Raw genomic sequence first — 21,479 nt, forward strand, 5'->3', positions numbered from 1 at the left:
TGATCATGTCTAGGAAACAAGAAGAGTGGGACCATGATGAAAGCTGAATCAGTCCCCCTTGTTATCCGAATGCTAGCCCATGATCCAAGCCAGGCTGATGACAACTAAAGCCATATAGATGCGAGCTTCCCAGTCCCTTCTCCTGGATTGGGCTGTACTTTCTAGTAGCTTCTCCGATGTACAGCCAGTTAGTTAGGGGGAACCACTGGAGTGGGGAGACTTGTGGACTTGTTGGTTGAGGATTCTGCTTTCTCTGTTTTTTCCTCACACCCATGGGAGAATGAAGAGTAGTTAAATACTATTAGGTAGTGTGTGTGTGTGTGTGTGTGTGTGTGTGTGTGTGTGTGTGTGTGAATACTGTCAAACACTAATGGTGTTAATAATTAACTCTTCCGTTTTTGTTCTCTGACAGTTTCATACATGTCTGTGGTGAATTTTGGTCCCTTTCAATCCCACCCCCTGTTACTTTCTCTCCTCCTCCTTGGTCTTTCATGGAAATCCTCTTCCCGATAGGCTTCCCCATCCCCTACTTCATTTTTTGTGTGTGAGAGAGAGACAGAGACATTCAGAGACAGAGAGACCAGCTGATTTGAATTAGGCTTGCTTCTGAAGAGCGTGGGTGGGTGTCCATTGACTGAATCATGGACCACCTAACCAATGACCAGACTACAGAAGAAAATGACACCCGCTCAGCAGTAATCATTAAATGCCAACAGTCCCTCAAGGAGCAGTGGGTCCCCATGACCCTCGCTTGTATAGTTGGGCTATTTCTGTGAGGTTGTTGAGCTCACCAGGAGATGTGATGTTTAATGAAGTGTATTTGGAGATGGGGAACTTCTGGAAACATCTTTTGAGTATCAAGAGTGAACCAAATGGATAGAAAACATGAGGGCAGGATCATAGCCATGCTGTGAAGACTTAGTGTTCTAAACCTCTGGGTTATCCAGTTGAAGGTAGCCCGGTCCTGTTTGGGTGTGTAGTTGGAGTTTTTCTCTCCAGGTTCCACCAGGGCCCCGCCCCCCCCACGGTCCCATAACCCACGTATAAAATAAAAATAATCATATGGACACTTATATTATTTAAACTGCTTGGCCATTAGCTCAGGCCTACCATTGTCTAGCTCTTACTCTTATATGTAGCCCATTTCTATTAATCTATACTTTGCCACGTGGCTCGTGGCTTACCAGTACCTTACATCTTGTCATGGCTATGGCTGGCAGCATCTCCCCTCAGCCTTCCTGTTCCCAGCATTCTCCTCTTCCTTGTTCCACCTACCCTATCCTTCCTGCCTGGCTACTGGCCAATCAGCACTTTATTTATTTTAACCAATCAGAGCAACGCATTTGACATACAGACCATCCCACAGCATGGGTGAGTGACATTCACTTATGCCTCCCGAACCATTAATAATTTGAAAGTGGTTGTGAGAGAAAACAGGTGGTGGGAACATGGGAAAGCTCTCCTGATGTCTGGTCATCATCACCTCAAGAGCTTCTCTCTTGTTTCTAGAACCTTCTTGGCCTCACCTGGCCTGACAGGCTTTGCCAAGAGGTGGGGAAAACGGTCTTCCCCTCTGGCCCTTTGGAAATTCACTTTCTTTAGTGTTTACACCCAGCCTTGTGTTGGACAGCCCAGGCTCTAGGGCTGGAAATAGAATTTATGGGTATGCACCCACAGGACCCTCTTCCTCATTTCGACCGCACCCTATTTTCCAAAAACACAGCTCCCAGCTCCACAGTCTGCTCAGAAAACACTCTCTCATGGAGGACGTTCCAAAGTGGCTGTTTTCTCTATCATCTCCTCCCCCGACTTCACTTCCTGTTTTTTTTTTCTTCCTCTTTCTCCGCCCCCACCCCATCTCTCCTGGCATGTCCAGGCTGTGTGAGAACAGGAACAAAGCTCATTGCCTTGATCATCATGATTTCCTGTGGTGCCCTCTGGCTGCAGCTGGACAGAGCCCGGATGAGTCCAACCTCCTTGAGGCAAACAGAGAGCTGGGCAGTAAGCCTTGGCTTCCAAGGACCCCCTCCACCCTGCTCCGGACAGAACCTAGTAAGAATAATCCTCCCTGTCTTCCGAACCCTGATGGCCTCCAAAGCACTCTGTGCTGCATTTGAGGAGGACAATGCATGCACAGACAACTTTTGATTTTTGACCCCAATAAATGTCACCCAACTGACATGAACAGAAAGATCTGGCCTTATTTCTTTTTCTTTTTATATATATTTTTTATAATTTTAAATTTTAACTTTTGACCAGATTCATCTGGCTACTTTTCTTGCAGCCCCTCCCTCTACTGGCAAACTCCTTTTTCTCTTTCCAAGTAGTTTACCTCCTCTTCTTGTGTGTGTGCAGGTGCGTGTGTGTGTGTGTGTGTGTGTGTGTGTGTGTGTGTGTGTGTGTGTGCAAGGGAGCCTCATGCAGGTCGGACTCGTCTCTTTCTCTACAGTGTACTTTCTTCACGCCTCAGCAAACATCCTAGCTGTAAAATTCAGGGTTCTACTTGTTTAGAAAAATGAAATTAACAGTACCTGAGAAGAAAATTTTTAAGCCATGTTGGGGAAATGCGCGCCATGTTGGGGAAATGCGCGCCTAGAGGTCACATGACGTGCCTGGGAGATAGGGTTAGGACATGTTAGATACTTGCATAGCTTCGCTCAGTTCTGTTTTCTGTGTTGGCTGTTCAAATACACAGGGCAGTCAGAAAATCCCTTTAAGAATGGGTACTCAAGGGAAGAGTCCATATCTTTTCCTATTTTTCTGCAACCGGGAGAAAGAAAGGAGAGGGCGGAGGGAAGGAGGAGGGTGGAGGGATTGACGGGGGGGGGGGAGAGGGGGGTTTGTTGCCTCTAAAGAGCAAAGCCCGCCTACTGCTGTGTCCCTGGTTCAGTCTTCTGTAACAATATTTTTATAATGAGAAACATGGACAGCATCCGAGTCACATGCCTGAGATGAACTGTTTGACCAGTTTTGTTCCCTCGTGGTAAAACCATAAAAAACTATAAAAACAGAAGCCTGGGGAGAGTATCACCTCTCTGTGAAATCTATTTTTAAAAGGGAGGGGAGCTGGGGTTAAGTGCCTGCTGGGCCATTGTGGGGACCTACATTCAGATCTTCAGTACCCATATCCATGCTGCAGAGGCCTGGGGACCCACTTAATCCCAGTGCTCAGGGAGCAGAGATGGGGGGGAGGTTCCCCAGGGCAAGCTGACTAGATAGACTGGCCAATAAGTGAGCTCTGGGGTCAGTGACAAACCGTGCCTCAGTGTATAAAGGGAAGACTGATAGAAGATACCCCTGGCCTCCACACACATGTATACACACATACCCGTGCACACAAGGCCCCATACATATATGAACACACATACACACATACAGAAAAAGCCTTCCCATTCAGGGCCGGCAGCCACTCTAGAGTGAGCCTGACCACGAGGCTGCATCAGAACCTTCCAGTTGCCAGAGAGTCCAAAGCCAATGTGGACCCTCTCCTAAACTGATGATCCTCAAAGCTGCTGTTTCCTTCCTCAAGCCTCAGTTCTCGCCAACTACAGGATGAATGAGTTGGACAAGCTGATCTCACTCACAGATGTCTTTCCGTATTGGTAGTCCCTGCTCCCGTGACTTTCTGTGCTTGGCTTCACAACTGCAGTGTCATGGGAGAAGGTCTGGAAGTGGTCTGTCATCCGTCTAACCTGACTTTCATTCCTTTCCTGCAGGCTACCACTCCTGTCACGACAGAGACGCTCAGGAACCAGGTCCCTTGACTTAGGGAGCTCCTTCCTGTGGCCTTCTAGCTGCTCCACTGCGTTCTCCCTTCAGCCTGGATTGGTGACACACAGCCACTGGCTGGAGATATTTCCAGGTAATGAACTACTGAGTTCGAGGACGGCAGAGATCGGTCACTAGCACTTTGGTAGGAAGTGTGTGATGTGTATGTTCGTAGAGCACCCGGAAGCACAGGGCTTGCCCACCTCCCTGGGTCTTTGATTAGAAGCTGTACCTCCTAGCACTGTGGCTAAAGAAAAAAAACCTAAATGAAAAGGGACCTAAAGAAGAATTGACATGTATTCCAAGGAAAGCTATGATTAGGACGTGGTCTGAGGCGTCTGGGCTTTTTCAGCTGTATTCTCCACGGTGTCTGGGTCGCCACGGGTGTCTGGAGTATTTAGGCCTGAAGCAGTCGAGTAGCCTGACGTGTGGGGAAGGAGGAGGTTAGAGCTGGAGCTTAGTCACTTTTGTGTCACCCATCTAAGACGAAGCACAGTTGAAGTCCTTTCTACCTTTACTAGCTAAGCATATTGAGAAGAGCAGAAGTCCTTTGGTAGGCAGCTTCCTGAGGTGGGTTTTAGTTGTCCTGTGAGAGGCCTGATTTGCATCCCATTTGCAACATTTTTAGGGAGAAAGGCAGTTTATGGGGTTGTCCTCCAAGGGCTCTTGTGATACGTACACAGACTGCAGTGTACCTTTCTTGTTGACCGTCCCAGACAGGACCGCATCTATTTGAATTTCTTCATTGAATTTGCCTATGATGACAGGGCCTGGCAGGCCTCCCCATTTGACTAAAGCTCTCTGGGGCTTTGGCTTCCTGGGCTCATCTCCCCCAGGCAGACCTGGGACTCAGCAGGACTAGATTGGGGAGGACGAAAGCAACATGATTGCCCACTTCTCAGTGGAGTTACCTGTCTCTACCTCCTAGGCTCAATCAAGCTCTTTTCCATTGGGCTGACCTTCATTTTTCGTGGAAGCTAGAACCAGAAGGAGTTCATGAGCATAAGAGAGAGGACAGAGCTGAGCGAGGGGACCGCTGAGGTGACCGCGGACATTCGGTTCCCAGAATCTTCAGCTCCACACTTTTTCGTTCATTCTTTGGGGAACAGCCTAGCCTGGGGCTCCCTTCCTTTCTTCCTCTTGTCTTTTTTTTTTTTCTTCTCTAGAGTGCTCCCTGAGCTGTGGGACCATCCAGAGGGAGGAGAAAAAGCACCGTGCATTTGAACCACCTCAGGGTGTGTTCCGAACTGTGCACTGACTCTGCTTACCTCATTGCTAAGCTGCTGAACCTGTGTCTCTACCTGTCGCATGGGGACAGTGATGGTGTCCACAGCTGCCGGCGGGGACTGAAAGACATAATCCATTGACATAGTTTTTTACTCCCAGTGAGTCACAGCAACGGTTAGATCCTTTTCCCACCCCATTTTTGTAGAGCTCCTTAATCACAGCTGATGGATTCCATGACCTGTGTGCCTAAAATCTGTGGGCAGACGCTGTCCCCAACACCAGCAAGGCCCCAGCAGTTAACTATCACCAGGCTTTGTACCCTAACACTTCTCCTTGGCTTTGGCCAGAGCACCCTCCAAGCCATTTGGAAGGTTTGCATTTTCCACTGCCATAAGCACCTTCAGGACGCACCCCTCTCCCAACGCCTTGACCCTGAACTACCAATTACAAACCCTCCCCCTTCCAGAAGCTTCTCCTCAGACCAGCACATCCCCATGGCCTAGACGTAGGTTCATGCGATTTGGGGCCAGGGTTCTGCCCTGAGACTCAGACAGAAAGTTCAGTTCCAACTACAGTCTCCTCCAGATGTTCTTCCTAGGCTGTTAGCTGTTAGGGGCCTTTGCCACCCCCAACCCCCAGGGGGCCATCCATTCATTCAGCAAATATCTGTAGAGCATGTGTTAATGGACATGCGGCAGGTGTTTCTTAGTGCTGAGGATAACAGTGTACTAGGAAACAAAGTTCCTGTTTGTAAGGAGCTGGCATCCGAGTAAGTAAGGCCAGGCAGGGATCAGGAGCCATGAGCACTCGTGCAAGAGAAGGTGACTTCAGCACAATGGGAAAAATACTGCAAACAAAAAAAAAGAACTAAATAAATCTGAGTCAGAGGGCCAGGCTGTCGGAGGAGAGGTATTGCTAGAGCAAGGGCTAAGCAGAAAACTCCTGATAAAGAGTCATTATCTCAGGAGGATTGGAAGAGGTGAGAAGGAATGCCGAGATAAAGGCCCTGGGCATTGTGCCGCCCTCAGTGGGGCTGGAGCAGAGGAATCCCCCCGCATAGTGGAAGGAGGCAGGCAGGAAAGTGTGGGTAGATAATAAGGATCCCTGAAGGCAGGACGTTGGTGTTTATGTCCTGGCTAACTTTTCCTGGTTCCTTTACCATTCCTCTCTCTTCCCTAGTACCTCTCAAAAGCCTCCTCTCTAAAACATCCCTAACTAGACACAAAGATGAGTACGCTTACCCAATATTGTGTTAGTCATCCATTCAAAGGCTCTGTTTCTGGGCTCTGGCTCCAAGACTGGAGATCAGTGAGTCTTGGCCCTGGCCTTAGGAGTCTCCCTGGTGCCTGTTCAAGGCTTTGGGGAGAAGTTCATCAATAGGTTAGGGCCAAGTGAATAGTTGCCCTAATTTGAGCAGGGTACAACCAATTGGCTAGCGTAGGGTTTTGTTTTTTTGTTTTTTTTTCTCCCAGAACCACCCAAAGGCCGTTTCCACCAACGCTTCTGGAATTCATTTACATAATAGGCTTTTGCCAGAACTTGCCTTCAGGGTGATCGAGATGGGGGAGGGGGGATCAATTTCATTCCGTAAATGTTTGGGTGTTCATTCCCTGTCAGCACCCATACGCAGTCCTCAACCCAACTGCTGATTAGAGTCCACGCCCACGCTGTGGCTGTTTATGGTTTTATCTGACTATGTAGCCTGCAACACGTAGTTAGCAGGAGTGAGTCCAAAGGGGTGTCAGGGGACCTAAGCAGAGGTCCCTGACTCAGACCCAGGGCAGCCAAAGGCCAGAGTGGAGAAGCAGCCTGGGGGTGTTTTGCTCTCAGACCTAGCCAGGAAGTCGACAGGTAAAATTGAGGGAGGCCAGGAAGGAGCAATGGCCTTGGCTGCTGTTGTGAACTCTGTTTTCCTGGTGGCTGTGGCTGGAATCGGAGAACCCAGAGACTCTGTGCAAAGCTGAGGGGTCAGCATAGAGCCCTATAGGCCAGGTCAGGTGGTTTGAACTTACCTGAGGATGTGCGTAGCGCTCTTGACGGGTTTTAAGTAAGTAAAGATGGATTGCCAGGGCTGAGGAGGTGTACCTCAGCTGTGAAACTGCTGGTCATGCAAATATGAGGGCTTGAGTTGGACCCCCAGAACCCATTCTGGTCCATTCTTAATAATCCCAACACTGCTGGGGCAGAGACACACAGTCCATAGGGCTTGCTGACCAGGAAGCCTCTCCCTCCCCCTTGGTGAGGTCCAGGCCAGGGGTAAATCCTATCTCAGGAAAGTAAAATAGAAAAATGGGCAGTCATTTCTTGAGAGGTGGAACCCTCTGTCCTACACAGATGCCCTCCCCCCCCCCCCCCACACACGTGCGCATGCACACAAATATATGTGCACCCAAATACACATGAACATGCACACACTGGCATACACACACATACACACAGAGGCATACATACACACGCCCACAAATATGTGTGCCCAAGTATACATGAACATACACACACACAGTAGTTTTCTCTCTCTCTCTGTCACACATACACTTTCACACACACACACACACACACACACACACGCACATATCCACAAATACATGTGCTCAAATATACATGGATGTGAATACACACACACACACAAATATATGTACATCCAAATATGCATGAGCATCCACAACACTCATACAACACTCATTCTCTCTCTCTCTCTCTCTCTCTCTCTCTCTCTCTCTCTCTCTCTCTCTCACACACACACACACACACACACACACACACACACACACACACACACACACACACTGGACAGCCTGATAGGATTGGAGTTTCAGAAAAGAAAGGCCTGATTTCCTTTGCCCCCCCCCCCCCCCCCCCAGTTCCTTTGAATGCCGACTTTACTCCTTCCATTACCGGAAGACACAATGTTCTCTGGTCTACAGGAGATTCGCACAATCAGCTCCACACAGGCTTCCTGGTGGTCGATGGTTACCAGGGCCCCTCCACCTCCTGGTGAGTGGGGAGTGCTGCTCTAGGTTTTGCCTACTGTCTTGGAGCACCAGTTGCTGTGAGCAGTGGTTGGACCTGACGCCCTCTCTCTGATAGGCTGGTGGCCTGGCTGATGTGCATACTGTTCTTGTAGAGGCAGAGACTGGAACTCAGGTCCTTTACATTTCCCTTCAGTTAGGAAATAAATGGATCATTTCCACCTTTTAACCTTTTATCCACTGACATGACAAGGAAGTGCCCCTTGGTAAGATAGGCATTCACTAAAAATGTACCACGTTTTTAACTTCAGCCATGCACCCAGCTCGGCCTGTGAATGCCGGGTAACTGGACACGTTCAAGGAGTCTGCAGTTGATGGACAGAGACAGCAGAGCTAATAGTGAGAAGGGCAGCTCATAGATAGGAGCCCTGGCGTGGACCAAGTGATGTGGGCAGGATGCCGTCTCTCTCCCTAGATATCAGGGAAGGTCTTAAGAAGGTCTCTGTGAGCTGGGCATTGGAGGATGAATAGGAATCGGAAGAGGAGCTGTCCTGGTACAGAAGCACCTATAAATAGGGACCAACACTCAATTCTCTGCGCCAGGAGTAGGGCGAGCAGCAGGAGAGCCTGTCATGCACAGATCATGCCTCAACTTGCTTTTTAAAAATCCATTAGGAGCTGCCTCCTCATCCTCCCACCTGTTCCCAACAGTGACTAACGAAGGTGCCTTGATCTCCTCTCTGACCCCATGGAGGAATCGGTGAGCATAATAAGATAAGAGGAGCCAAGAAAAGAAGTGGAAAGTGGATGAGGAAGAGGAGGAGGAGGAAGAGAAGGAGGCAGCGGCGGCAGCAGCATGGCCCTATGTCTTCTAGGTTGCACTGTAGTTTCCTGGTAGGAAAATGCAGCTTCCCAGAGAAGGGAATCTGCTGTTGCTTTGTGAGGGTACAAGCCAGTCCTTTTCTCTTTCTCTAGGAGACAGACAGACAGAAAGAGACAGAAACACAGAGAGAGACAGAGACGGGAAGAGACCAAGACAGATAGAGACAGAGAGGCAGAAACAGAGATAGGGAGAGACAGAGAATGAGACAGAGACAGAGACTGAGAGAGACATGTGTATGTCTATATACATGTATGTATATAAGAGAGGTTTGTGCATGTACATATGAGTGCATGTGTACAGATGAGTGTATGTGTGTGTTTATACACATATCACAGTTATTCTCGAACCTAGCACAGGCCCTGGTTTAATAACCTTCCATTGCCTTTGCTGGCTGGAAGATGCATAGGTGGGTGAGAATTAACCTCGCCACCTACACACTTCTTTAGCTGTGTCAAGGTCAGTACACTTGGTGCTATTTTTGCACCAGCAGAGAGTATTAGGATGGCTCCCAAAGAATCAGAAGTTCAGGGAGGTGGCACGGCTCGCCCAAGGTCTACGGCTCTTAGGAAGTCAACTTCCAAACCCTGGCTCCATTCCCCTCTTCCGCTGTGTGTCATCCTTTCTATGACAATGAGACTTTTTCATCAAATGAGGTCTTTTTGTGCCTTTGGGCGTGGTTCAGCTGACCTCTCAAATGCAGTGCTGGAGAGAGTGGTAGCAGATAGAGACGCAGGGCTGTAACGCTCCCAATGCAACCTCTTGCCCTGCGGGTGTCTGCTCGCGGACTTTCTGAATTCACTACCTTACAAGGCAGCCGAATCTAGTTAGTTCCAGATGCTGTGCAGCTTTCCGGTTATGTAGAGTCAGGCTGAACCCAGCCAGGCCTCAGTCCTCATGCCCTTAGCAGCTCAACCGCGGGCTCGGAAGGCTGTGTGTGTTACTGCCCTGATGGGGTTTCCCGGAAGACTCCTTTCCCTCCCTACAACGCCAGCGTATCTGGCTCTTGCTTCTTGGCATCCAAGTTGTCCTGGTGGGCTGAGGTTGGAGACAGGACATGTGGCTTTGTGAATTCTCTTCGCTCAAAGGAAGACTGCGGCCCAAACTTCCTCTTACCCACTTCTCCATGGGGAGGGAGGCCTTCCTTCGGCAAAAGGATTTTGACCACGAGAAAGAGAACATGCCAGGAGGAAGGAGTGGCAGGGAGAAAGGAGGGGCCGGCATTCTCCTCCAGGTGTTCCTATGGAGACCTAGGGAGAGCCCCCCCCCCCCGCCCCTATCTCCCACCTCTCCCACCCCCACCTCCACCTCCCCCACCCCCACCTCCGCCATCCCCACCCCCACCTCCGCCATCCCCACCCCCACCTCCCCCATCCCCACCCCCACTTCTGCCATACCATGATTCCCCCCTGTTAATCAGTCATGTTTCCTCACATGCTTCTTCTGATCTGCCCAGGCATCATGGTCCTTTAATTCCCCAAATCCACCCCAGACGGAGCACCCTAAGTAACCCTTTCTGGGTGACCCCGCTGCAAAGGATTCTTTTTTTTTTTTTCTCCTACAGTGCTGCCTCCCTGTGGCGCTTCTCAGTATTACAGGAACAGGTAGAAGAGAAACTGGAGGAGGTGGGGGTGGGGAGTGGGGGTGGGGCTACTGCTGGGAGCCCAGTTCAGCAGCATTTCCTGTTCAGCCACCGACTTTTAGGCCCCTGGACACATGGAGGCTCCGAGTTTGTTCCTTCTCTGGGTTGGGAACTAGGAGAAGCAGATGGGGGTGATTGGCTAAGTCTCAAGGCTGAGCCAGCCTCTCTATTGGGTGGATGGAGATGATACCTGGCTTGTTGGGAAAACGTTCTGGGGTTGGGAGTGGGGGCAGTCTGGCAGAGGGGCCACAGAGAATGGCTACAGCAGTGTCTCAAGCAAAGACTCTTGCTGGGCTGTCACTGCTTTTCACAGGACCTCCCTGGGAGCTCTTTCTTCCAGGTCTGGAGCCCGAGTATGGTGCTCCTCAAGGGAGCCAGGGAATGATAGTCCACCACCTGTCTGTAGCTGCAGTGGCATGGGATCCAGACAGCCTGGAAATCTGACAATGTGAGCAGAGTCCTCCTCACCAACTTTCCAGGATTCCCATGTTCCAAAGAGTGTACTTCCTAGGGCACGGGTAGATTCGGTTCAGATGGCAGCCGTTAAATAATTCATATATAACGTGGCATTACAAGGAGCACTCATGAGTATGCTCTCCAGCCTCTTGAATCTTAAGTCTCTACAGAGGTAAAAATGAAAAAAAAAAAAAAAAAAAAAAAAAACGGCACCAGCCACACTTGCACCCACGAAGGCTCTGATCCTTGAATGAGTTAATACATGCAAATACTCAGAGTGCTGTCTGGATTACGGTAGGGACGCAACTGGTTCTTGTTTGGGTTTTCACCTAAAGCCTCTGGGATTTCCTCCTTAGAAGTAGGCTTCTGGGCCGCAGAGCCATTCAGCCTCTGAATGCCTGCTCATTCAGCTGCTCCTGAGTAGAGACAATTGAAGTCCTAGGCAGTGAACTCACAGACATGAAGTCAGCAACAGTGATGAGAAGGTTTTAGGCCACCACAGGCAGGAGCATTCTTGAACAAGGAAGTTCCAAGAGAAGAGGGGTGGAGGTCCAGGGTCAGGACAGAATCAGGAGGCTGAGGGAGTGGCGGGTGGAGGGGGGTGGGCTAAGAGTGACTCAGCCTTAGGGTGCCATTGTAAATAAGAAATATCAGCTAAGGGAACTATTACATGTGGAGGGTTTTGGGGTTTTTTTGTTTTGTTTTGTTTTGGGTTTTGTTTTGTTTTGTTTTGTTTTTTTTTTTTTTTGTATTTTTGGTGGTTTTTTTTTGCAGTTGGAGGGGTAGTCGCTTCTGTCTGAAGCCCTGGCTATAAATCCCTCTTCATTGGACATAGCCTATAAAAGTGGGGGGTCCCCAGCAGGAGGGACTTAGCCGGCAGCACTCTGCTCCAGAACTGGCCCAGCACAGTCCCCTCTTCTGTGTGAGCCTGAGCCTGGCTGGCCTGGTCCCCCTGAAGGACTTAACAAAGACTTGCCTGTTCTCTTCCTGCCATCAGATCTTACCCTCAGGATTTCTCTGTCCTACTGGGGCAGGATCTCACACAGTGATTATAGAAGGAACGGGAAGAGATGAATCAAGACTGTCTCAGACATCACCATGCCAACGTGCTGGGCCTGTAGGGGGAGGAAGATGATGCCTGCTGTGGGCAGTGAACCAGCTCATACCCGGGCCAGGTTCCAGGGGCCTGGGCCGCTGGTCTCTGTTCAGATTATCCCTAGCTGCATGGTTAGTGAGTATAAAACGCTAGGGTTGGATAAAATACTTGCTTCATACAGTGGACTGATTCTTTTCTGCTTTTCTTATTTTTTTTAAGTATTGAGCAAATTTACTTTCTCTCTCTCTCTCTCTCTCTCTCTCTCTCTCTCTCTCTCTTTCTGAGGCACAGGCTTGAACTTGGTACTGGCCTCAAATTTGATCTTTTTAGAGGCCTTCTAAGTGATGGGATGACAGGTTTATATCCCCAGGGCCAGGCTGAATTTTCTTATATCACCAAGATTTATGTAGACTTTTGCCTTGGAAATCTCATAAAAGCATACTGTGTAGAGGACTGAGAGATCACCAAGTACCACTTCTGTCTGATGTGTGTGTGTGTGTGTGTGTGTGTGTGTGTGTGTGTGTGTAGGCAGGGGAGTCAATAGTGTTGATTATGGAAAGGGTGTCTGTCAACTGTAGCCATGAGTTCTTGGGCTTGAGGGGATGAAATACTGTATGGAAAGATACCCCAAGGCACATCCGGGAGGCCCCACTCATGGACCTTATCCCCATGAACATTTTCATTGATGCAAAGCAAGATTGATGAGTGAGCTGACTTATAAGAAAAAATGCAAACTCAATCAGCATGAGGGCAGCTCCTGTGCAGTCCAGGGAGACAAGGATAGCAAGGCAACTTGATGCTGGGTGGAGTGGTCCCTGACCTAAGGACCATGCAAGTAGAGTCAGAGCTTGCAGTTTCTGCGTGGGTATGTAGTGAGTCTGTCAGTGGGTGGTGGGGCTGCAACCATCGGCTTAGAGGGGCAAGAATCCAGAAGGCTGAGGAAAAGAGCTTTGAATTCATGATTGGAAATAGGTTACAGTGCATTTCTTTTCTAGAATTCTTTGTGGGCAAGAAAAATTGATTGCAAGCTTGAGGACCTGAGTTTGGAACCCAGAGCCCACATGGAAATTCTGGGTGTGGTAGTGTGAGCCTGGAATCCAATGGTAAGAGAGGCAGAGATAGGAAGGTTCTTGGGGATCATCAGCCAACCATTCTAGCCTAATTGGTGGACTAAAGTGGCACTCTTGGGGATGACGCCACACCTCACAGTGTCCTCTAGCCTACACACACACACACACACACACACACACACGCACACACACACACACGTGCACTTGTGCATACATGGACACACACCCATATGTACACACACACACACACACACACACACACACACACACACACACACACACACACACACATGCATAACAATTTTTAAGAGTCTACTTTTCAGAGGAACTTGAGGAACTAGGAAGAGCCAGGAAAGAGATTTGTATCCAGTCAGCTTTCAGATAAAGATGGCTAGAAAGAGAGAGAGAAAGAGAGAGAGAAAGAGAGAGAGAAAGAGAGAGACGTGACCCCTGGCTGTGGCTATGTGGTGGTAAGTGGCAGATGTCCTGGGCCTTCACTGTCACCTCAGTTGGTTTCCACCCTCCACTGAACCTGAGATTGTGATGGGATGTGTTGGTTTGGATGAGGATGCCCCCAGGGGCTCCTATGTTTGAACGCTTGGTCCCAAGTGGTAGAACTGTTTGGGAAAGAAAGATGAGGAGGTATGGACTCAGAGGAGGTGTGTCCCTGAGGTTTCAAAGACCCAGGCCCTTCCCAGTCAGCTCTCTGCCTCGTGCTTGTGGATCATAATAAAGTCTCAGTTAATGCTTTGGGGCTGTGCCTGCCTGCCTTCCTGCTGCCATGTTCCCGCACCATGATGGTCACAGATTCCAGCCCTCTGGAGCCATAGTGGCCTTAGTCATGGTGGTTCTTAGCACAACAGTTGAAAAGTATCAAAGACACAAACCCTTGAAGATCTCTTTTTCTGCCAGATCCAGTGACTCACACCTACAACCAACCTTGGCAGAGAAGAGCCCTAGATCCAAGGCCAGCTTAAGCCACAAGTGAGTCTAAAAATGAGAGAGAGAGAGAGAGAGAGAGAGAGAGAGAGAGAGAGAGAGAGAGGCTTTTACTAAAAAGCGTTGACGCCTCTCCTCTTGGGTCCACAGGAAACAGCAAGGTGCTCCAGGTGTGACATACCACCCCGAGATAGAGCATCTCTATATGATCGAGATCACTGTGGGGGTGACAGTGATCAAGATGACAGATCCCTGACCTCCTCACAGAGCTGAAGTAGTAGTGGGTGTGATGACACCCACTGGGACTGCTTGGCTCTGCATAGTTCTTGTCAGGACTCTGGTTCTTACTCTTTCTAGACCTAAAGCGCCTCTCTGTACTCTGAAGAGGCACTGCAGTCATTGGCCAAGTGTGGCTTGTGGGTCTGCTGAAGCCGGAGCTTTTGCCCCAGAACTTGGTTCCAAGGACATTCCACTGAGCTGGACTCTCAGGGCCCAGGGCTGGTTCCACATCAGGGGCTAGAATTTGCTGTCTTCCAGGAGAATGGAAGACTAGGCCAGACAGTGTCCCAGCTGTCAGTGCGGCCTTCAGGCCCTGCAGAGAGTGGAGGGCAATACATTTGGACTGAGTGCCCAGTGTGGCCCGCAGACACCACCCTGAGAAGCCTAGCGGCTGGAGGAGTTTGTGAAGATGGAGTGTGGCCAGCGAGTCCTCAATAGCTGGGCGGGGCCTGAACAGAAATCCGGATGTAAACTTCAAGGGTTTGTTTGTTGGGTTCCGTCGTCGTGGTCCTGGTTCATTCATCTAAACAGGGAAGTTCCTTGAGGACAACGTTGCTTCTCTTGTGTATTGTCAGCTTCCTAAGCTTCCTGCAGAGGCGTCTTGTGTGGAAGCTACTGGAGTTCTGACCACCCTTCATTTGTGGAGTACAACGCAAATGGAAAAAAAAAAAAAAAAATCTCATCTCCCTGTGGTATTTCAAGCAGATATTTTAAGTATCGATATTGTGTGTGTGTGCCTTGCATGTGTGTGTGTTTATGTGTGTGTGTTTCGGGGAGGGGTTCATGCACCTGTGTTGGGGCCTGTGTCCTGCCCCACTGCTGTCTGCTGTCTGTCTTGCTCTCTCGAGACAAGGTCTCTCATTCACTGAACCCAGAGCCATTTTGCAGCTAGGCTGGACATCTGGCAAGCCTGCGGTCGGCTCTACCCAGCCACCTGTGGTTACAGGCTCATGCCACCAGACTGGCCTTCCTGTGGTGATAAGGATTCAAATTCAGGTCCTGCTGGTTGCACAGCAAGGACCCTTCCCTGATAGGCCATCTCCCAGCACCAGATCCCGATATTTCTCACGTGAGCTGTGGAAGCTTGCTTGGCTGATCCTGCAAGGGAATTTCGGTGCCCCTCTGAATTGAAGTCAAGGTCAGCCATAGTGACAGATGTTTTCCTACTTGGAAATATGATTTCAAAAATGTATCAAGGAGACTGGGGAGAGCAGTCAGTGGGTCGAATGACGAAACCGTGGCTCCATTTCTGGCAAACTAGTCTTCAAGACTCGTGATTCTGAAATTACCTAGGAGCAGGAAGTGAGTGTCCACACTAAGTATTGGGTATTACGGCTCTGAGCTCAAACACTTTACTCTAGAAAGAAATTTTATTTAGGAGAATATTGCAGGTGTTGGAGGGGATCCTGCTTTGTTCTTGGAACACTGCTTTTCAAAACCTAGCTGTCATTTCTCATGTGAAGCGATGCCGCCCTCTGGTGGCTAGATTCTGTAATTGCATCCGTCTAAGGGCCTCATTTTAGAAGAAATTTCTGGTATAGCCACGCCCGCTTGCATCGGAGGTTCTGAGAAAAATTAAGTGAGATGCTTTGTGTGATGCATCTCATTAAATACTGAACACCGTGCTGACAGTCAGTGACTGGTCATCTGCTCAGGAACACTTGGCTGTGGTGGAGGCCTGGCCAGAAGTAGAAAAATGAGAGAGAAGGACCTTTTGGGGCCTTGATGATTTCAACGGCAGGACATTCATTCACTGTCATCTCTGATATGAATTTGTAAAGGGACTGAAGAGTATGTGTCCTTACCTGGAACGGAACTGTGAGCACTGCCCACTTACCCTAGGATGGAGGCAGTCAGGACCATTCCTGCAGTACTTGAGGAGTCTCAACCTGATACCTCCTCACAGCACAGCCAGGAGGGGGCCACCTGTTGACACCGTGTCATGGTGTTATCATCTGTGGGATGTTCAGTTGTTCTAGTCTGCACATAGGGCTGGCATTGAGTGGACCTAGCTTTTCGGCTTTCCATCCACTCAGAGCTGACTGAGCCCCACCCACCTGAAGCAACTCACCAGACACGTGCAGACTATTTTTGTAGGAAGATGAGCAGAATCTGGGTCTAAATGTTGATGCGTATAGAGGAGGAGGCTAGTACTACCGTGGAGACAAAAGACAAGGGTGAGCAAGGGTATTGAGTGTGGGTGGAGTTAAATAGGACCTCAAACACCAGTAGATCAATTTCAATTGTACTTACAGTGTCTACACATTCGGGGAAAGGTTTTAACTTCTTCCAACTAGATGCTGTCATCCCCTGGGCCACGTAAGTAGCTTCAACGGCCTCTGAGTCATTATTAAGAGTGCTGTGGATACCATACATAGCCTTGATATTTGGAAAACACTCAACTTAGTGCCTTCATGTTACAATTTACTATTAATGTAAAACAGGGAGACATAATTCGAGTTCCTGGGGCTGGAAATGTGGCATGTCCTCAATTTCTAGAATCGCAAAGGAAAAAAAGTTTGAATTAGAAAAGCATTGTCTTAGCCCTTGTATCAACATTTCTCAACCTGGGGTGGTCCAACAACCCTTTCACAGTGGTCACATATCAGATACAGCTGCATAGCATATGTCTACATTACAATTCATAACAGTAGCAAAATTGTAGTTATGGAGTAGCAGAAAAATAGCTTTATGGTTAGGGTTCACTCACCACAACATGAGGAACTGTATTAAAGGTCTCCGCATTAGGAAGGTTGAGAACCACGGCCTTAGGTGACGTTAGGAAGTACAGAGAGTAGAGCCTGCTTTATGGGATCCATAGGAATGGTTTGTAGTTAGCATATCGGTACCTTTCGTGACGTGTGATGACTTGGAGATGTACAGAAGGCCTGTCCAGAAGCAACTTCTCTGTGAGTTGTTGCATCCTGTGAAGTTTCTCTATTTCTCCCTCCTGGCAATAAGGCGAAAACACCCTGTGCATCCTTTGTCCTGTGTCTGGGTAAAGCACGGTACATGGAATATATGACTCTGTCACCCATCATCCTTTCCGAAGGCTTGAAAGTGCAGGAGGCTGCAGGGGGAGGGCCCGCTGAAGCTCTGCAGGGATGCTACTGATGCTCAGCTCTGCGTCTTATGCCAACTGGTGTCCGCTCTCCATTAGCATAGCTGTGGCTTGGCCTTAGACTGCCTCAATCACATTTGGGAATTTGGGCATGCTCATTGGGTAAAAATCTAGACTGTTGACACAGGGAAGCGTTTCTATGGCCATCCAGCCACTGGGTTATAGATGATAAAGAAAATGACCTTCCCAAACATCAACTTGGCCTATAAACAATCCAACGTGAGATTTTTGTCACAGTTTAACTTTCTGCCTTGGGAGCTGTGTAACTGCTGGTATTTTCCCAGTACCAGAGGCCTGAGCCACATTTCTGCCCTGTTTATTAGGTGCAGATTTTCTATGCAACCAATCCCTAGTGAGCCATCCCGGCCTCTCACCTTGGTCACCCAAGAACAGACCTTGTTTTGGGGTGAGGCACTATCCTCATGAATACCAGGCACACCAATGACTTCTCTCTCCCAGTGAACCTCCTGGTACCTTTTTGAAGCCCACATCCTACTCTGGCATCCAGGAAGCCTGGTCAGCATCCCTTACATTATTTTCAAAAAGGAACCGTGCTCGGTGTCATACAATCCAGCACACAGCTGTTTTATGGCTTCTTGGGTGTGGCTTCTGCAACATGACTCTCACTAGAAGTGATAAGCCATGTGTTAAAGCTGTTTTCTGTTTCTCTAAACATTGGGTAGTAGTTCTGGAGTATCAGATGAGTGGATTAGCACAGTGGCTAGAAGTGTGAGTTTTCCAGGATGCCCTGTGCTCAAAGCCTGGTTTCACTGGATGCCGGTTATAACTTTACAAGGTGCTCAATGTGTGTGTGTCAACCTTCTTGCTTCTAAGTCAGAGACAAGAGCAGCGCCTAGCCTTGTGTGTGTGTGATTTGACAATATCTAGGAAGTATTCAGCACTGTGCCTATCACAGAATACACACAGAGTGTAGGGCTGGGATTGCTAACCAGATCCCCATGTGAGAATAAGGATTTGGTTTCATGTTTTCTGGGGTATAACTCAATACACATGAGCCATGTGCTCTGACTGCCAGAACTTCCCAGTACCATCCTGGTCTCATCAGTGGAAATGTCAGGTCCAGATGGAGGAAAGATGGAGGCCTGCTGCTTGGACCACACTTGAGGGCCTGCAAACAGTCCTGGATACTACTTAATAGCAGAATCTTGCTTTGGTATAAGAAAGAGTAGTGTGTGTGTGGGTAGGGGTGAATCTCAGGAAGACTTGAGAATTTCCTCTTCCCTGTGATGTGGAGGAAGGAACTTGTTTTGTTTAAGAGGAGGCACTACAGCAAGATAATGGATGGTGTTTTTATTTATTTCATACTATATTGTGTATATGCATATAGATAGATAATAGATATGTATACATATGTATATGCAGACAGATAGACAAACAGGTAGGTAGATAGATAGATATAGATTTCCTACTGTGTCACAGGCTCTACTTAGGAAATTTAAGGGCACATAAATTAGGAGAGATAGATATGAAAATAAAAACCAAGAGCCCAGGGCATGGTATGTGGCAAAGTACTATTATGAACATAAAAGTTAGGTTGGCAGCTGAGCAGTGGTGGCACACACCTTTAATCCCAGCACTCGGGAGGCAGAGGCAAGCAGATTTCTGTGAGTTCAAGGCCAGTCTGGTCTACAGAGTGAGATCCAGGAAAGGCACCAAAACTACACAGAGAAACCCTGTCTCGAAAAAAGAAGAGAGAGAGAGAGAGAGAGGGAGGGAGGGAGGGAGGGAGGGAGGGAGGGAGGAAGGAAGGAAGGAAGGAAGGAAGGAAGGAAGGAAGGAAGGAAGGAAGAAAATAAGTAAGTAAGTTGGGCTGGACATCACAGAAAAGCAGACTGAACAGAGACCTGGAGAAAAGCATTTCAAATAGAAGGACTAGCAAGGGCAAGAGAGAGTTGGGGTGGGGGCATGAACCTGAACAAACAGAAGGACACCGGAGTAGCCAAAGCAGAGTAGAGAAGCTTCAGCAGGTGAACAGGCTACACAGGATCTTGGAGACGGTGACAAAACTCACAGTCCTTTAAGTGAAGTGGCGGTCACCGAAGGGATTTAAGCTGAGTGACGGGGTGTAATTTTTAACGCAAGGCTATAGTGGCTGATGGGCAGCTAACTGAGTGGTTGGGAATGGGCAAGAATAGGGCTTGGGGACCTGTGGAGGAAGACTCTGGATGCTCTGGCAAGGGATGGTGGATTCCAGCTTGGTCTGGAACTCTGGTGATGGGGAGAAAGGATTGAACTCAAGACCTGTCTCAAAGCAGAGCTGTGGGATGCGTGGGCTTGGATACGGGGCATGAGAGAGGTCCAAGTAAAGTTAGCAACAGTGCTTCGTACAGAACATCTGGAAACTCATTCAGGTGCCGTCCGCTGAGCTGGGGAACACTATGGAGGGGGCTGATTTCCAGGGGAGAAACGAAGCCTTTGATTCCGGACTTGTTAAGGTTGAGATCCCGATAAGAAGTTAAGAGTCACCACTCTGTGTGGCCTTTAGGAGATGGGGACATCATCGGTACTTGTCTTTTGATGTTTCACTGAGAGTCCTCGTGGATACCCACTGTGAAGAGACGGGGAATTCCCCCATGAACCAGGACAGAACTCAGACTAGCCTGTCCTAAGGGAGGTGGCAATTATGGCAACGGCCGCTCATGTGTTTGGCTGCAGCTAAAACCATCTGTTCGCTCACCAGTGAGGTGCAGACTGGGGAAGGTTAAGTGAATGTTAAATGCATTGGTTAAGACTGTGGGACCAGTAAAAAGGCCGCTCTGATATTTCATGCGGGGCCTCCCTGACTCCAAATATCACATTCTTGCTGACGTACTACACTCCAGAAGCCAGATCACAGCTCAGTTTGGGAAGTCCGATGGAGCGATCTGATCTGTCATCCAACTTTGAAAAGTTACAACTTGGCTAGAAAATTCTACCATTCACCCCCAGCATAAAGTTGAGACTATTCCAAGTAGGGCATTACCGATGCCAGGTGAAGCAGAGTCTTCAGGGGCATAGACGGCGCTGGCCGTGCCAACACATGAGACATGCCAACACATGAGACACAATGGTGGCTCATCCGCAGTTAGAAGTAATGGCAGTGTTCGAGAATCGAAGTATCAGGAGTTAAGGTCATTGCCCTGATCAAAACTGCCTGTCCTGTTGAAAGCAATCAGAGGAAAACCATTTTCGTCACCCTGACCAATTAATTGTCAGGCATATCTTTTACATGTGATCTCAGGGCAGCCGAATGAATGGTGTGAACTCCAGTTAGAAAGTATTATTTGATGGGCTATATGATTTGTCAAAATTTCTGAAGCTAGTACCGGTTGTTATTGCAGGGTCCCTGTTCCCCAAAGCTCACGCCCACCCCACTTTTAGAGCTTGAAAGGCAGAAAGTCTGAGATCTTGAGACTCAATCCTCCAAGAACTAGAGGACCTTAATAGCCCTGGCCTGCAGTTCTAGGCATGGCCAGCAGAGGGACACATGCGCCGGGTTTCTAGGTCTGCCTGCCTGAAGCCATGTTGAATGAGCCAATGTCTGCTGCTTGGGCTCTGTGAGATCTAAACGTCTCCTTGGCAGGAAATCCTCGAGGAGCAGGACGGGGTTGTGCAAACACCCTTACAATGTCCGTTTGTGTGTGAGCACATGGCTTCTCCCATGTCGCCCACAATGCTCTGTTTTGGGGGAGGATAATGGGCCTCTGTGGACCCCTCCGCCTTGTCATGCAAAGGGAGTGACCTGTGTTTGTCATAAATGGGCTCTTGTATGATTAATAGCCCTGTGAATGAGCCCAGTGCAGCCTTCAGCGCCCGCCTTCTGGCGGTGGTCTGCGTCGGCTTTCTTCACTCAGCTAGAGCAGCTGCTGCAGATGTAGAACTAAAGCAGCTGCTGCAGATGTAGAACTGCGGCTGCAGTTCTACAGATGCAAGGCAGGGGGCGCACATCGCTAGTTCTTGCTTTGGGGATGGATGAGCAGGGGCCCAAAGGCAACCCCAGACCCTTTACCAACGTTCTGGTAACATGTGTCA

The 21,479-nt window shown here is 48.9% G+C and overlaps 1 protein-coding gene across 1 annotated transcript in view; it reads left to right on the forward strand.

The window, feature by feature from the left end:
* Positions 1 to 21,479, forward strand: part of Cyria (CYFIP related Rac1 interactor A) — a 114,469-nt gene that overhangs the window by 41,807 nt on the left and 51,183 nt on the right. Inside the window, exon 2 of the mRNA XM_036171424.1 lies at positions 3,717 to 3,862. The gene's annotated coding sequence lies outside the window, so the exon portion shown is untranslated. The remainder of the gene's footprint in view (positions 1 to 3,716; positions 3,863 to 21,479) is intronic.

This window comes from Onychomys torridus, chromosome 21 (assembly GCF_903995425.1).
Source record: "Onychomys torridus chromosome 21, mOncTor1.1, whole genome shotgun sequence".
In the NCBI taxonomy this organism is placed as follows: Eukaryota; Metazoa; Chordata; class Mammalia; order Rodentia; family Cricetidae; genus Onychomys; species Onychomys torridus.